The following is a 15,799-nucleotide window of genomic DNA, read 5'->3' on the forward strand; positions in this document are numbered from 1 at the left end:
CTAAGTTTTGAGTCGAGCTTGGGCTATCGAGGGTAGTCGGGAATGGGGTAACGGGCAAAGATATGATCGAGCAAGGCTCTATGCTGCAAATATTGAATGATATAGTGAAGAACAAGTAAAAGAATGATAAATGCTAAAATAGCCATAGGCCAGTGAGAGCGAACAACTTAGAAAAAGAGAGAGAGAGAGAGAGAGAGAGAGAGAGATATTATTGCATTTGTGGAGAAATGGAGCAACATCAGTCCCCTACAAAATGGTATGGGTTCCCCTTATATAGGCGAGGGAATACGGTATCGTTCAGAATGCATTAAATGTAAAGATACGGGGATGGCACGACTAGACAAGACACTAGAGCCTATTGATTCTAGATGCTTGCCTCGGGAGTCCCCCATCTTCATAACTCTTTCTAGGCCGCGAACAGATCCCTTAACCTCAGAGCCACTGCAGGGCCGTGGATGATCCTCGAGATAGGGAGCCCGATCATGATCCCATATCCTCGAGATGCTGTCATGACATTTCGAATATACCTTAATGGCGGGAAATGGATTCCCCCGACTTCATCGCATACAAGGGTCTCCAATCCCTTGTTGATTTCATTCTAAACATAGAGTCACCACTCCCTAATCGCTTATTCCCAAGGATACACAATCCTGATTTTTATTGCTTCCAATAATGAAGTAGTATAGAGTTTTGGTTACAATAACTCACAAAATATTCCTAGTGAAAACTGGGGCAGAAAAATTTTTGTTCGTTTGTTTGTTTTGGTTTCTGAGCTGGTTACACCTCGAGACAAAAGGTTCGAAACAACCAAAAGAAAAAGTCTCAATCTCGAATAAAAGAAAAACAAAAAGAAAATAAAAAGAAGCGAACTTAAAGTGCAGAAGCGGAGAAAAAATGTGGACTGTTCAAGATATGATTGAAGTCGCAAGCTTCGCATATCTCAGTTTGATTTGAAAAAGCTGAAGAAGATTGAACCAGTAACTACAGCTAACAAGCATCAAGATTCAGATCAAAGTCTGTGTGAAGAACTAGACAAGACTCAAGATCAAGCTTTAGAAGACTCATAGATAGGAATCTTCTAACTTGTAGCTTATAGGCTTAGTTAATCTTTTTCATCTTTGACTTTGGTGTAATAAGGAGGAAATTGCAGTTTTTCGGTAGTCCCAGCTACCAAAATTTCCAGAACTATACCGACCTGATTTCTTTAAAGTCAAGGATATGTAGGCAACCTCCGAAGCAAGGTTTGGTCAGACTTTTCAAAAAATGCTTCCCATGGAGTTTCAAACAAGAAAAAATTGCTCGTAATTGCTCACTTATCTTTGCCCATAAACTCTTCATGTTTCCGAACAAAGAGGGCAGCTGTGAGCACCTAATTTTTGCCCTGCATGGAAATAACTCCTAAAAATAGACCAAAAATAATTTTAATGGATTTTAGGAGTTTTTCTTTATTTAGTTGCATTTCATCATTTTTAATATTTTAAAATCATAAAAATTGTCACATTTTTCATTTCATGTCATCTTAGGTTTAATTTGCATTTTTAGAAATTAATTACTCTTCAATTGTTAGATTAATACATGAAAATCACAAAAAATGTACATTAGCTTTAATCAATTAGTTTAATAGGACATTTCTTTAAAAATCAATTTGAAATTGTGTTTCAATTAAGGGGCTAAGTTTAAAATACAAAGAGAGAAGAAAGGGACTTGTTTATTCTTCATTGCAATTGGTCTAGGGAATTTGCATCGGCCCAGTTACCGAAATAACCCAAACTTTCCCTATCCATTCCCTAATTGGCCCAATCGGACCCCTTCCTTTAAAAACCCCATTTTCTAATCTAATAAGGAGACCTTCCTATTTTGAAAAAAGGCTAGAGACCTAATTCAATTCCCCTCCCCTTGAAAGAAACCACAGAAACGGCGCATCTGAGATTTCTTCCTCTTATCCATTCTTTCTTCTTCCCCACTTCTCACTCAACCCAAGCGACCACCGTGAAGAACAGACCATCACCCCTTCCGGTCTGCTCACACCTCTTCGTCTCACCTCTCTTAGGACTCAAAGAAAGATCTGAAATTCTGAAAAAGGGGAAAAAACAAAGAGATAAAGAAAAAAAACAAAGAAGAAATAAGAATTAGACATTGGGATTTGAAGAGAAGAGCTTGATTTCTTTTCTTCCCAGATTTCACAAGTTGCTTCACTTAGCTGACATTCTGTGCAATATCTGGGATTTTCGAGTTTAGATCGAGCTATTAAAGGACTATTTTTGCTGAAATCGTTGTTGCTGCTTAGTTAAGCTCGGTTCATCTTCGTCTCTATCTTTACTTGGCTCATTGTGGACTATTTTTTCGGCTATTCAGCTACTGAAAATTAATTGAAATCTAAATTTCAGGTTATTCTTAATCTCCCCTGCTTTATTTTGGTGTGATTGAAGTTTGATTAATCCTAGAATTGCTACATTCCCTTTTATTAAGTTGTTGCTCTTTTAACTTTGTATTAACTTATTGATGTATGTATGATTGATGAATACTTGTTAGAGTGTATGAGTTATTTTTATGGAGACAAAAAATAGTCTGTATGTGTTCCCTTTCTTTTGACTTCGATCATGGAACGTACGTAAGAGGATTCAATAGCTTAATCTTAGTTGCTAAAGAAATCAATTCACTGCTTTGGAAATTTATTTCACCACTGTTTGGATTCATGACTTGGTGATTTTGCCATTATCTTTATATTACTGGAGTACTTTATTAAGGCAAAACAATGTGTTCTCGATATTTCATAGTATAAAAATAATGTTTGGAAGAATGGGTAAGTCTTTAAATGAACTGAAATTCTTTCTTTGTTTAGTTCTAGTTTTCATGTTAGGTCATGTTAGATTACTGCAATGGTTTGGTAAAATTGTTTGGTGTACTTTGGAATGTCTACATTGAGCTATGTGGTGGTTTATTTAAGACGAGTGAGCCTGCTAAATCGTATGTTTAGTGTTCATGCTTAGTGTTTGGGATTTAACACGGTGAAAGGTTAACAAAGAATTAGGGTGTTTACCGTGAAAATGGTTATAATATTTAAATTTGTTGATGTGACTCTAAAAATACGTGATTTATTTTTATGCTAGTTGTTTAAGTATTTGATGCTAGATATGTGAAGATAGAAGATGAAATTCAAGATAAAATAGAGATATAATCAAACCAAGGGGTTAGCTACTCAGTCCTCGGGCCAACCGATGAGGGGCCTCGAGGTCCATGCTTGGGCTCGGGCTTGAGCTATTGTGGATAATTGGGAGAGGGCTAATAGCTAGGATATAATTAAAAGAGGCTTTTTATGTCCAATAATAAACAATAAATGAAGAATAAGTATGAAAGTGGTAAGTAAGAGCAACAATATCGAGGGAATATGTTAGAGAGAAAGGAGAGAGTTCTTGTACATATAGAATAACTAGAGCAACAACAGCCCTTTACTAAGTGGTAAGGATCCCCTTTATATAGGAGGGGAATCCTAGCAAAGTACAAAATTCATTAATTGTAAAGGTATGGAGATAGGATGACTAGATGTGACACCAGGCTCTACCAGTGCTATCCACTCGCCTTGGGAACTCCCCATCCTTGGCATCGTCGTTGGGTCGGGCGTAAATGAACATCGAGGGAGAGAACTCGACTGCAATCTTGCAGCCTCGAGATCTCGAGATGATTTCCTGAAACACCTCAATAATGAGGAATTGGACCCTCCGATTTCACCGTATACAGATAGTCTTCGCGTTTCCTGGAATGAAGTAATAGGAAACGATTTTGAGCCGTCGTTCTGAGAGCATCATTGTTGTGACGTCATCCTATAAGAGCATTAAATGCCATGTCCCAAAAAACCGTGCAAGGGTTGCCGTCAAATGCAATTATCGAGGAACCCACGAGTTGCTATTGGCTCGTCCTTTCCGCTGCCCAAGCGGTTCCTATAAATACATCGGCTGTTTGATAATCCTCATTTTTGTAGCATCTTCAGATTCAATAGTTCATACCCATCTTCTTTTACATTCTTCCATCTTTCTTACTGAGAGGAAATTTTACCATTGATATGGCCAGGACTTCTTGAATGGTTCCTCAGCGGAACAAAGTTGCATCTTCGTCTCGGTCGTCCAAAGAGAAAGCCAAAGCGGTACCCACCTTGGAACATTGCACTCCCTCCAAGCTTGACATGTCAAAAGATTTTACCGTCGATGCCACTTCATCCACTCCGGGCCGATGTGAACATGTTTCCCAATACATTAGTATCGTGACCAATATCGAAACAGTGAAGACGGACTACCGATGGGGCAAGGCAGTGCAGGTGGAAATTCCCAGCCCTGATGAAAATATAACGGACTACAAGGACGACTTCCTTTATGTGTATACCTACCCGTTAACCTTGTGTCCTACTGAGTCCTCTGAATCTTCTGAACCTTCTTCCCCAGAAATAGATCCGGTTATCCTAAAATTTTTGCGACAAATATCAAGTGACGCTCGGTCAGATCTATCCCTCTATTTGGAGGATAGTATTAATGCTCCGTCATTTCACCGAAGGGTTGGGGGCGAGGTTTTTACCCTCAACCATTTGATTAGGCTATACAACCCTCAATTTTATCGATGTTTGATCAGGCTCCATAATTGATCCAAGAAATCATTTTTCTCGAGCATCGGCGAAGGGAAGGATCGAGGATGGATGAATAGGTTCGTCCAGTAAGGGCCTCGGACTTCATTCTAGCTCGAAATATGCCTTTCCCAGAGAGGTGGAACATACAGCATAAGCGATTATCTCTTAACCATGTTTTGCAATTTTCTTCCCTTTTCCCTGAATGATGATCTCTTTGTCGTTTCACATAGCCGCTGCTTGGTACCCTGAGGTAGTTTCGGACTTGCTAGGGTGGATCAGACGGTTGGACGTCGCATTCCCGTATCATGTTCGATGTTGGACCGACCTGGACAATGAGCGATGTGTGGCCAAGAATCATGGTAGAGCTTCTCTGCTGCCTATGTCTTAGATCTGTGTTTCTCCCTACATTCCTCGTGCTGACAAATTATGGTTATCATGCTTGTGCAGGCCTTGGCGAGAATATGGAGATGAGGCCGCCCCCTGGTGGTAGGACGGAGGCTTCGGATCCTCGGAATGGTAAGAAGAGGAAAGGAAAGGCGGTTGTCGACCTTTGTACGATAAAGAAATCCAGGTTACTCGAACATCAAACCACTACTAGGACCTCTACTTCAACTTCAGAGACAAATCCTGGTGCCGAGGGTGAGGATGACAGCGACGATGAATGCCAGTTGGCCCAGAGGATGAGGTCAAATGCGGGAGCCTCGCAGGTGCCTCGATCGGAGACTGTTGAATCTAAAATGGCCGACGCAGGTCGGTCCCGTAGACTAGAGACCCTTGAGGGGGTGTTGATGTGGCTCAGATCGCATGGCTGGGTTTGGTGCAGTTTTCGTTGGGGGGACCGCTACTATCGATCTTGAAGGGTCGGGGACCGGAGCTTTTCAAGAGCAAGGGTTGACTTTTGGGGAAATTGGCGACATGAATGATTTTATCTCATGATTTCAGGTCTCGTTAGGGGAATTGAGGGACGCTAAAGAAGCGAACGTCCCCAAAATAGGGATTCCTCTCCAAGGAGGAGGCTCTTGTGCCAACATCTTCGATGGTGTTAGCGATAGTATCGGTCTTGACGTTCCTGGCATAATCAAGGTAGCGAAGAGGTTCATGTGGCAGGTGATAGTTATCTCTCATATATTTCTCTTTCAGTCTTAGGTGTCATTCTTTGTCTTTCTAACTTTTTCGTTATGTAGTTGTGCAAGGATATGTATGATCATGCCTTCGTTCAGCTTCGTGAGGAGCTTTCTTACCGTGAAGGGGAGTGTAAGAAGCTTACCTTGATGCTACAAGATTCGGAGGCTCACTCTGCCCGGGGAGAGAAAGAATTGGGAGAACTCCGAGCTGCTTCGGAGAGAGCGCTTCGGGAAAAGGCTGAGCTCGCTGCGCAGGTACCTCGCCCTGCTCGTACCCGACCTTTGCTCCCACATTCCAACCCAAATTGGCTTACCTTTCTTTTGTAGGTTGAGCAAAATGGTTCACAGATCAGAACTGAACGCGGAGATCCTCGGGCTGAGGAAGCAAAGTGAGGTAGCTACTGAGGAGTTGGCGTCATCCCATGATCTTATCAAGAATGCTCGCAATAAGGTTGCTGCCCTGGTCGCGGACAAGTTCTAGATTGAAAGAAATGCTACCATTTATCTGGATGATGAAGCCACGACGCATAAAATAGCTTGTGGCATATCGATAGCAACCGAGCAGAAGCTAGCTCGGGCTATTATCATGCTAAGGCGGAGGTGCGAAGAGATCCTCGGGCTGAGGAAGCAAAGTGAGGTAACTACTGAGGAGTTGGCATTATCCCATGATCTTCTCAAGAATGCTCGCAAGGAAGTTGCTGCCTCGGTCGCAGCCAAGTCCAAGATTGAAAGAAATGCTGCCATTTATCTGGATGATGTAGCCACGGCGCATAAAATAGCTCGTGACATATCGATAGCAGCCGAGCAGAAGCTAGCTCGGGCTGTTGATCACACTAAGGTAGAGGCGAAGAGAGAATCCATGGAGGAGATAGGAGCCCGGGGCATCTATCTGTTAGTTGATCTCGAGGAAGCCAGCGAACTGGAGAGAGAACTGGCGCTTTTAATTGTCCCAAATGAGGGCAATTATAGTGATGATGAAGAGTAGTCCTCAAGTCGTTTGCATCCTTTCTTTTTCCTTTTGTATGTAGTCCCCGGGGAATGGATTTTGTAAAGTTGTGTCTTATGGATACGTTTTTGGCAAAGTGAAAAGAGGGACTTTTATGCTTTCTGTTTTTCCAGCTTTTTTCTCTTTCTTTTCTTTTTGTTCCTCAGCTTTCGCAGATTTAGACTTTCTACTTTTGACGTTAGCCTTTTGAAATCCGTTCTTGGAGCGATCGGTACCCTCAAATTGGACTATGCCTCGGGGTTAAATCGACAACTTCTAACGGGCCGATGTTGGCAATACTGAGGAGCCCCCAAGGCCCCTAGTTTCTCGAATTCAGCTGGATTGCAACATTTGCTCGACATGATAAAGGGGGGACCCGGGGTGATTCTTTCAGTACGTTTCCCTAGGAGAGGGTGATGTTAATGCGGCCAAAATTAATTGGCCTTTTGGGTAGGCGGGCAGTTGCTGCTCTGCCCCTATATATTCATTCACGTGCCTTTCCACTGGTGATTGTGCTACTATGAGAGATTACCTTTTCCACACAGCCTGGCGTTTTGTGTTAGTCCGTCCGTTGCTTCAACTTAGAATTTTTTTCTCAAATCCACATCTTTCCCCCATATTCTATCGTAGTAATGAATGCAACGTCGGCGTCCGACCTCTAAGGAGAGGGGAGTTCTTCCTATCCTCAACATTCGGTTGGTGATAGTGATGTATCGCCGGTGCCCGGTGAGCGGGCCTCGGGGTGCCCTGCCTCAAGGAGAGCCCTCACGTTGGGGAGGCCTCCCAATGTTCCGGGTCACCGGGAGCATGTGTCGAGGATCATCTCATTAGTGGGAGAGGAAAAAACTCGAAACGATCAGAAAAGATTGTGGATGGGTAGAAGGTGCGGCATTACAAGTATCTTCTACCGAAAAGAGCGTCACGACATACGTCGAGGGGTTTTTGAGTGTATACACGTATATTTTTGCGTCGGGTCCCCCCAACTGGGTTGTGCCTGATTTATGCAGGAGATATCGTCTTACATTGGCGCAAACTCACCCCTTCCTTTGGAAAATAGTACAAATGATGAGATATTTTGCTAATAAGGCCGGGATAGAATTTACCCTCAGCCATCTCGTGAGGTTATCGGCCACTATGTTATCAGGGTTTGATTTCCCTCCAGCATTGATCCACTCGATCTCCTGTCGTCGGTAATGAAGAGGACGAGGATCGCTAATGGATGACTCGGTTCATTCGGATTCGAACGATCGATGTCATCCCTAGATACTTTTTCTGTTTCCTGAGAAGTGGAACATCATACGTAAGTGTCTCATCTGAATTATCATCATTTTGACTAGAGGCAGGCTCCGTAATGATATCTTTCCATTCTATATTTGTAGCAACTCATTGGTCACCGAACAAGGTCCCTGATTTGGCCGAGTGGTCTCGTAAGCTGGCAGCTTGCTTGATTTATGATAGGCACCGGTGGAGAGATCTATCCAAAGGGATATGGGAGGTGAAGCATCATGGTAGGTGTTCGGTTCTTTGTTTCCTAAAAATGGCGCTTTTCTTGTCGGCTTATTAACTCAACTACCGCAGGTATTGGAGATTTTTCCAAAATGAGTCCATGTCCTATGGGGGAGGAGGAGAGATTGCTGGCCTCGGGATCGAGGATTGACGACAAACGAAAAGACGCTCCGGGGTGAAGGAGCTTGCAGTGGGGCGACTCTTTCTCAGCGGTTAAGAAAAAGTGATTCGGTCAATCGGCTACCTTCTGAAGGAAGTAAGCCATCGGATATTGGCAAGGCTCGGCGGCTCGGCCTTATGGTGAGCTTTTGATTGGTATAAGATTATTTTGGTCCTGTGCCTTTCTTTTTTCATTTAGTTTTCTTTCATAGGCCTTCGACAGGCTCAAATCCGAGTTGCTCCACTGTGAGGCCCCGTTGCGGGAGGCTTTGGGTAGGGAAAAATCCCTTAAGCTTCATTATGTGGAAAAGGAAAGTTAGATGGTTTCCCTACGGTGCAAGGTGGGATGGAGCCGGAGCCGTGAGATCTGCCTAGAAAGACAGGTATCCTGCATTCCATGCTGGCTTGCACTCCCTTTTTCATCTCGGTAGCTTGATATTTTGATATTTTAGTTGGAGAGCAAGGAAGAGGAGCTAGGACAACTCTGGGGCGAGATTGGTCGAGCCAAACGCAAATTCATGAGCTGCAGGTGCATGTAAGTACCCATTTTGCTGCCAAAGAGAGTGCTTTAGCCATAGTTTCTGCTCTTGAGGCACAAATCCAAACCGTTCGCATGAATGATTCTGTACGGGCGAATATTATTGTGAGGCCTTCGGCCGAGATTTTGAAGGCGAAGGCCGAGGTGGTTAATGTCTGGGCCAAGGTTGTGATGATCAACACCAGGACGGGATAGAAAACGATGGCCTATTTAAAGAGTGTTACCATTGCTAAAGCTGATCTGAATAGAGCCCTTGATCATACGAGCAGCAGCAAGGAGTATGCGAGGTGCAAACCTCGGAGGGAAGTCCTCGAGGAGATTCACGCTAGGGGCTTTGACCTTTCGGAAGAGATCGAGCAAGCTAAAGGGGAGGAGTATGATGCCAAGTTCCTTCTGTCTGATGCTGAAAATGGCGAGGAAGGGGTCGCCGGACCATAGTCTCGGAGAGGGGACGTTTTACTCCCTGCCTCGTTCTTGTGTACATAGCTTTCACAGTATGTTCTAAATGGAGTTTGTATTATATCGCATGTATGTATAAAGGGGAACCCTACAATTTGTGTATTCTATGTTTCTATTTGTCAAGATTTCAGCCAGGTCGATTCCGCCTTTGAGCTAGTAAAAATCTTTAAATCCATGGTACTGCCCTGAGGCTCGTTAGGCTGGCGACAACGGCTCTTAACTTTTGCCGTTGGGCATATGCATTTTAACTATTTTGGTTTCAGTCTCTAAGTCGAGTTTTGACTCGAGCTCAATCGACCCTCAAGTTTTGTATTTATGCAGGCTGGCGACAATGGCTCTTATGCCTTGGGTCGAAGCGACCTTCTATATGTGTTTTCCTAAGGCTCATTAAGTTAGCGACAATGGCTCTTATGCTTTGCCCTTAGGCATATATACTTAACTATTTTGGGTTCGGTCTCCAAATCGGGTTACGACTCAAGCTCATTTTGACCCTCAAGCTTTCAAATTTTAAGCCGACGACAGTGGCTCTTACGCTTTTGGTCGATGTGACCTTTAAGTGTGTGCCCCTAATGCTCATTAGGCTGGCGACAATGGCTCTTACGCTTTGCCCTTAGGCATATGTAGGCTTTGTTTTCTTCTCGTTAAGGTATTTTTTGAAATGATTTTGCTTGACCCGTCGTCCGTTTGGGAAGAACCTCGATTTCAAGTCGTTTGCGGCAATGTTCAAGCACCTCGGAAGGTTTAGCTCGTAGGTTGAGTAGCTCTAAGCCTTGTGATTTGGAGCTGACATGGTCGAAGCTCTTTTGCCTATCGAGGGTAGCCTGTTTAACTGGTTCTTTTCGAAATAGATTCGAAGTGATGGCTTATTATTTTGTAGCGATGGTCGGGCGTCCCCGAGTCTCGTTAATTTGGCTGGTACAGCCATCTGACCGTGGTCATTTATGTTTTGGCCGGATCCATTTTTGATCTCGAGTGTAGTAGCTTAGGCGTCTATATTGAGGGTATGCCCTTTTAGGAGTCTGACAAATGAGACATATAGCCTAAACTTCAGGATTGAGTTTATGCATGTAGTAAGGTCTTACAAAATTTTCATGCCTTGCTGAAAATATGATTCATGCCTTGTTTGAGGTCTTAAAATTTTATTGCTACTTGGTACAAGTATGATTCATGCCTTGCTTGAGGTCTTACAGTTTTGTTGTTGTCTTAGATAGGTCTTACTAGACCGAGTCTGCCCGCCCGGGGTCTTATGGCCTCGGGTTTTTAGATGAGTGGCGATTGGCGATAGTCTCCAAGTCATTGAGTTTGCTTAGGTTCGGGGGCCATTACTCGTGAACTCGGAATTACCTTATTGAGGGCTTACAATTTTGGAGCTTCCGACCCTGGGGTCATATGCTTTCCTAATTAGCGATGCTAGTCTCCAAGTGTCCGGGACATTTTCTCCCTTTTGGAGATGTTTCGTGACTTTCGTGCTTCCTCGCTGAGGGCTTATGAGTGTGAAGTTCCAACCCTGAGGCCATGCGGGTGGCTAGTTATTGACATTAGTCTCGGAGTATTTCGGGGTGTTCTCGGTGGAGGGATCCTTGTTGTGAAAATACTGAATTGTTTTTGGAGTACGAGATGCTTTGGCGAAAGATATTTTTTGATTGTTTGGCATAAGTACATGTTGTTTTGTTGTCATGAGCACGACTTCTGCGGACACGGTTGATGTGACTATTTCGCTTGGTACATCGTTTCCTATAGGAACCTTGTTTGTCATTCACTGGTTCTTCCGAGTGGATGACCTCTCAAGGGGGTGCCCTCCAGTGTTCGGGGTTGATTGCAAAAGAAGCCTTGTACACTTGTTGGATCCTCCTTAGGTAGCGTGTGGACATTGCCTCGCTAAAAACCTTGCCGATAAAAACCCATTATGGGATTAAAACTCGGTCGAAGGAAAAGAGTACAACGGACGCCTCGGAACCCCAAGGTTTTCGAGATGGATCGTCATCTCGACTAATTTGGTCGATGGCCTATGCAAAAGTTATCATGAAGTAAAAATAGAGAAAGGGGAGGATGATTATACCTTAGTGGCGATGGCACTCTTGGGTTTTGGCATTTGTTTGGCGGACGCGATGTGGTCCTTTATTTGAACACAACCGAGGGTGTGTCCTAAAAGATCATCTGGGTGACGTGTTGGGACTCGTCTGCTTTGTTATTTTTGGTGGTTTCTCTTTCTCGGGACTGGTTCTTAGCTCGGTTGCTGAGGAACTCCCGAAGGTGTCTGTTATCGAGTAGCCAGGCCACCTCCTCCCGGAGTTGTCGGCAATCCTCGGTTCTATGCCCGTGCGAGTGGTGAAACTCACATATCAAGTTATAGTTTCTTTGTGAAGGGTCCGACTGTATAGGCCTGGGCCATTTGGCGTCCCTGATTTTGCTGATGGCAAACACGATGTCTGATACATCGACGTTGAAGTTGTATTTTGATAGGCGAGGTGCCCCTGTTGGCCCCGTGTCCCCATCAAATCTGCCTCTATTGATGAGTCCCTGAGAATTCTATCCTCGGCTCACCAATCGATCGTTGCGAGGCGGGTTGCGCCTCGGGGCATTCCTCCTATCTTCGGTGTACGGTTGATACATCTCTTTGTCCGGTTTTGACTCCTTCGCCAGGAGTCTACTTGGATATACTGAGCCCGAGGGTGCTCCCAACTGGTCATCCTCGACCCTGATCTTTGACTGGTACCGGTTGTGAACGTCTGACCAGGTTACAACGGGGTACTCGATCAGATTCTTTTTCAGCTGCCTTGAGGCTACTAAGCTTCGTTCGTTCAGGCCTTGTGTGAGGGCCTGCACCGCCTAGTCGTCAAATACCAAGGGTAGTTCCATTCGTTTCGTTTGGAAGCGAGATACGAATTCTCGTAGCATTTGATTCTCCCTCTGCTTAATCTTGAATACGTCGGACTTCCTTGTTCTACTTTGATGGCACCAGGGTGTGCCTTTATGAAGGAGTTTGCTAGCATGGTGAATAAATCAATGGATTTTGGATCCATGTTGTGATACCATATCATGGCCCCCTTCGAGAGCGTTTCCATTGATCTCATCGTCTTTTATGTCATTGCCCTTTACTACACATGTATAGGCAGTGACATGTTCATTGGGATCTGAGGTCCCGTTGTATTTTGGGAGTTCTGGCATTCTGAACTTCTTTGGAATAGGTTTCAGAGCCGCTTCCTCTAGGAACGGCCGTTGTACGAACTTCTTCGAATCTACACCGTTCAGGACCGGGGGTGTGCCGGGGATTTGGTCAACTCTGAAGTTATAGGTTTCGACCTTCTTGTCGTTGGCTGCTATCATTTTCTCGCCCTTCTCGATCCTTTTGGTGAGGTCCTCAAGCATTTTTATGATGGAAGGATCGGCTACTGATCCGTTGTTGCTTGATCTCTCTAGTACCTGTTCGGTAGGGGGAGTAGTTTCCGGTGCTACTGTTCTGGGAGTCTTCGGGTGGCTCTGCAGCTGAGCGATAGCTAATTGTTCTGCCTGCAACATTTCAAAATCAACATGAAGGCTGACTTCCCGTTCTTCCCGAGCTGGGCGTCATGCAAACCCGCATCCGCTGGAATCAGTCCAGGCGCGTTGTTGGGGTTTTGTGGTGGCACCCTAATAATTGGAACAACCACACCATTTTCTCCGTGGTCTTCAAGGTTGTCGTTCTCAACTCTGTTCGCTGAGCCAAACATTTTGACCTGAAGTTGAAGATCTTGGACAAGAAAAAGTGTGAAAGATAACTTGCATTGTGTGACGAAACCAGCAAGAAAATAATCACTATTATTTTTAGCCCCACAGTGGGCGTCAAACTGTTTATCATGAAAATGGTAATAACAATTAAATTTGTTAATGGAACTCTAAAAATACGTGATCTATTTTTATGCTAGTTGTTTAAGCAGTTGATGCTAGATATGTAGTTAAGGTTTCCTCAAGCAAAGCTTCATTTGGGCTTAACACAGTTGTCTTTGATCCCATAGTCAAAGACAATTCGTTGTGTTTAGGATGGTGAAAGTCGTGACCTTGAGACTCTTGTGTAGACCAAACAATCATCATGTGGTCTTTCGGGACCATTGTGTGCTCAAATCGTGTCTAAGGTTGTTGTGGGTCCCCGACTCTATGTCTTTAACAATCCTTGAGCTTGTGCGGTGAGAAATTGAATTGTGAGTCCAAGTTCTGAGCCAATGGTCTAGAACTTGCCCTGAATGTCTGTTTAGGCGAAATCTTAAGTGAAATTTGGCTTGAGAAGTGATTATAGGCTCTCCTTGATCCAAATGATAGTTGAACAATTTCATAGCCCACCAATGATTTACTCCCTAGTTAACCCTTTTGAGCCTTAAACCTTTTTCTTTCAACAACCAATACTATCAGCCTATATCCATTCTAAAATATACCCTCTTTCGGCACTCGATCTTCCTTTGAGCAATGGCAAAAGTCTAAGTTTGGGGGAGATACGAGAGAAGGAACAAGTGGTAAAAGGTACTAAAACGAAGAAAAGGAAGGCAATGAAAAAGAAAAGAAAAGAAAAAGACAAAAAGAAAGCCCAGTGTGAAAAAGAATAAAAAGGGATTCAAGAAAAAAAACAAAAGAGAAAAAGGTGTGGAAAAAGTTGAAAAAGGAGAAACGTTTTGAAGTATAATAAAAAGAGTGACATTACGTCTCTCTAACCCCTTAAAAAGAAGTGAGATACTTAAAGAGTCAAGAGAATTGTGCCAAATGAATACTTACATGATGGAACCCATTTAGACCAAACTTTTCCTACCCTGAACCAAAAGACTTCACATTGACTCCTCAAAAGCCCTCTATGATCTTGAGTTGAAGAGCGCTTACATTAGTGGATACTTACATGAGGAGCAAGCATATGGTACTTAGAGCCGGACTTGTGACTTTTCCTTGAGAGAGATTAGTGAATTCCCATTAATCTCGGTTTGTGTGCTAATACTCTAAAAGGTGAAGTTTGCTTAGGGAGAGTTGAGGATGTGTGAGTTTGGGTTCCACAATGGCCAAAGTAAATGGAGAGAGTTCTTTGATGTAATGAGTCAACTCTTGATGCTCTTGTGTCACACTTGATCCATAGTTTTTCAAAGTTTAAATGTTATTAATGATTCATTCGTATTGAGGGCAGTTGTTAGTCCCAATTGATGCTTGTTGAGGTTATTTTAGGATAGTTGGAAATACTTGGATTTTCCTTTAAGGGGTGGGTCTTATTTTGTTTGCTTGAGGACAAACAAAGGTTTAAGTTTGGGGGAGTTGATAAGTAGATATTTTAACGAGTTTTATGCTCCTTCTTGCTTATGCTTTGATTATAAATCATTATAAAATAGTCCCAAAAGGCTCATAAGTTGTGCTTGATTGCAGGTTTGATCGACAAAGTGACGAAATATCAAAGATCGGCTCAGACGGAGTGAAACCTACTCAAGTATCAAAGACAAAGTAAACTGAGGGCAAACAAGCCTAGTGCGGACCGCACAAAATGGAATGCGGCCGCACTAGGTGATTCAGAGAGATGGCAAGATCAGGCTTCAAGCAACGCGGCCGCAATCCACAGTGCGCGGTCTGCGGTGAAAGTTTCGTGGTCGCACTGCCTTTTTGTGCGGTACACGAAAGAGGTATTCAGATAGATGACAAAAACCAGGCCTCAGGAAACGCGACCGCAGTCCATAGTGTGTGGTCCACGGTGAAGGTTCCGCGGCCGAACTGCCTTCTTGTGCGGTCCGCGGAAGAGATATTCAGAGAGATGGAAAATGCTAACGCGGTCTACGGTCATTATTGTGTGGACCGCGATAGCTGCCTCCGCGGCCGCGGTCCATTTTACGCGATCCGCGAAGCCCAAGTCAAAGAACCCAAAATTAAAGTCCAAGAGCCTAGCACAGCAGCGGTCCATTTTACGCGGCCCGCACTGACCCCGCATGGGTATTTTTTTCCAGTTTTTCCAGCCTAGTTTAAATAGAACAATTTATCATTTTTAGGTTATGAGATATATCCAGAACTTAGCTGGGCTCGTGGGAACTTCATCTGTAGCCATTTTTGGCATCTTAGCTTCAAGTTAACGATAGATTCTTGTATTTTCATTTAGCATTTAATTAATATGCCTTGTTCTTCATCTATTTCTCTATTTTCTTCTTCAAGCATGAGTAGCTAAACCCATTAGCTAGGGTTGTGGCTCAACTCTAGTGTGGGTAATTGATGGGTGTTGCCATTTATTGTTAGATTCACTATGGGTGTTTGTTATTTGGGTCAATTTTATGATTTAATCTATGAATTGGTGGTTGCAAACACTGGTTTGTGCTAAGTTGACTTGGCTCTTCTTGAGAAAGAGAGCCCAAGTCTCCAAAATTGACCCAACAAGGAATTGGGATGGACTCAAGAGAATTGATAGTCCCAATTAAAGGGTTAAA

At 43.6% G+C, this 15,799-nt stretch overlaps 1 long non-coding RNA gene across 1 annotated transcript; it reads left to right on the forward strand.

Annotated features, from left to right (window-relative positions):
- Positions 1 to 1,847: 1,847 nt before the first annotated feature.
- LOC107825962 (uncharacterized) lies at positions 1,848 to 15,504 on the forward strand. The gene is made up of 2 exons (XR_001657182.2): positions 1,848 to 2,387; positions 14,760 to 15,504. It is a non-coding gene; the product is annotated as an uncharacterized LOC107825962 (long non-coding RNA).
- Positions 15,505 to 15,799: the final 295 nt, after the last annotated feature.

This window comes from Nicotiana tabacum, chromosome 20 (assembly GCF_000715075.1).
Source record: "Nicotiana tabacum cultivar K326 chromosome 20, ASM71507v2, whole genome shotgun sequence".
In the NCBI taxonomy this organism is placed as follows: Eukaryota; Viridiplantae; Streptophyta; class Magnoliopsida; order Solanales; family Solanaceae; genus Nicotiana; species Nicotiana tabacum.